Raw genomic sequence first — 2,481 nt, 5'->3', positions numbered from 1 at the left:
CTTCCATAGCCCCAGCAGCTAACGGAATCCCTGCATCACTTGTGCATCAAAGTTCCAGCCTTATTCATAGTGGAGCTCTTTGCAGTTGAAGTGACAGAACATCTTAAATACTAGCCTCTTTGTTGTTCTCTGGTGGAAGACCTCAATTCCCACAGACTACTTTGTTAAATCGTTTATTTCCTGTAAGATGTAGTATTTGTTTACCTCGATGAATTGTAAGAGGCCCAAACTAACATCAGATGGATACGTATGAGCACTCTGGATACGTATGAGCACTCCAGATAGATTGTTTGCCCTGTATGTATCACAGGTCTGCACAAGAGTTTATGTACAATATCATTCTCACATCTACAGCATGCCATAGATCAAAGACATATATTAAAATTCAAGTAAAAACAAACAAACAAACAAACAGGGCACAGTAGGAAGCAAAAGTCACTGCAAATCAATATAAAGTTTATCTATACACCTTTACCTTTGAAGAAACACGTCTATCTTGACGTTCAGTCTCTTTCAGGAAACCAACGCTCCATCTGCTGGGAATGACGGCTCACTGAATGGTTTGATGAAGATAAAAATGATACACCTATAAGAGATTTTGGACCTCAACTGTGCTCGCCACTGTCATCATCAAAACACCGATACACTGATTCCAGGACTGTCTTTTTGAAGAACTGTGTTCATCTCTCCAGTACAGTTCTCGAGACTTGTAGGATCTGTGCAAGGATGCATTGAAGCTGTTCTTGTGGCTCGTGGTGGCCCGACACCTTAGTAGAAATGTTGGATTTTCCCGTTTTTATCCCAATTGATCACTCAGTGGAGGATGTGAGGGTGCAGGTAGGTTTGTAGGGGAGAAGAACACCAAAAATAAGGGCAATTTTATGGACTTCATGGGAAGTTGGTGAAAGTTCTAGTGTGATACGGTGCTGAGACGGAGGATTTGTGAGAATTTATTTGGAACAATCTGGAGTTTATGGAAAGATTTAGAACCGATACCACTACCAAAGAAACTACAGTAATCCTTAAAAATGCACGAAGGAGGGAGTCAAGAGCAAACAAGCTGTCCTTATCTCTTGTGGCAAACCCTCTACACTGGACCGGCTTAGGTTTTGGACAGCTTTGTGGGTCTTTAGTTGAGGGCAACTTGTTTGACAGATATCTGCCAACAGAGGAGTGGGCTGCATCTTTGTTGGGCTTAACATTGCAGTCCTTTATGATGTTTATGACTTTAGATGTTTCAGAAACTCCAGTAAGGCAGACAGATTTCAAAAATTCAGTCACATATAATACAAAGAAACTCTCTAGCAATATAAAGCTAGAAATTATTTTGAAATGCTTCGAGAAATCTTTACATTAGGCACTTGTGTGTGCGCGCTATAGATTAAAAATACAGAGCTCATACTAGTAAACATGCAGAATAGTACAAATGACTTGGCATTCGTTTTTTGTTCTAAATCTGTAGATCAATCTATACCAAACTTTCAAAGGTTAGAGGTCAGCTCTAGCCTTTTAGGTGCCCTAAGGGAGATTTTAACTGGGTTCCTCGTGATCAGAATGATCATTTTGCCTCAGCATTCTCCTCAGGTGGATTGAGATGGCAGAACTGCTGTAACTCAGTCATGTTTGTTGGCCTCCTTGCTCAAGGAACACATTTTCAGTCCACAGGTTGTCGACGGGATTCGGGTCAGGGCTTTGTGATGGCCGATCCGACACTTTCACGTCGATGTCTTTAAGTCATTTTGTTGCGATTTTGAAGGTGTTCTTAGGATCATTGTCCTGCTGGAAGACCCAGGTGCGACCAAGTTTGAACTTTCTGGCTGATGTTTTGAGATGTTCTTTCAGTATTTCCTGATAATCCTTCTTTCTCTTGATGCCATCTACTTTCTGAAGTGCAGCAGCCCCTTTTCCAGCAAAACACCCCATAACATGATGCTGCCACCCCCATACTTCACAGCTGGGATGGTGTTCTTAGGATTAAAAGCCTCATCCTATTTCCTCCATACATAGCACTAATCATTTTGGCCAAAATGTTTTTTGGTTCATATGATCAGAGAACACTGCTTCAAAAAGGCTGGTGGTCTGGCTTTTTATGCCAGTCTTGGAGTAAGAGCTTCTTCATTGCATGACAGCCTTTCAATACATGGTGATGTAGGACCCTCTTAACAGTGGATGTACATATTTTGATACCTGACACCTGCAACTCTTTCACCAGTTCCTTTGTTGTTGTCTTTGGGTTCATTTGAACCTTTCATCCCTGGGAATTACTTTCTGTATCTTTCCTGAATGATGCCGTGTCTGTGTGGTCTCGATATTTTTTTTTAGATTTGCATACAATTGGTGGCTCAGATGCTTGTGGTATCTTCAGTTGTTTGGAAATTGCTCCTATAGAGGAATTGGACTTGTGGAAGTCCACGATTTGTTTCCCGTGAGGTTTTGACTGAGTTTGAATTTGGACTTTCCATGGCATCAAGGGCAAACAGG

This window comes from Ictalurus punctatus, chromosome 8 (genome assembly GCF_001660625.3).
Source record: "Ictalurus punctatus breed USDA103 chromosome 8, Coco_2.0, whole genome shotgun sequence".
NCBI lineage: Eukaryota > Metazoa > Chordata > Actinopteri > Siluriformes > Ictaluridae > Ictalurus > Ictalurus punctatus.
This window is presented reverse-complemented; position numbering follows the sequence as displayed.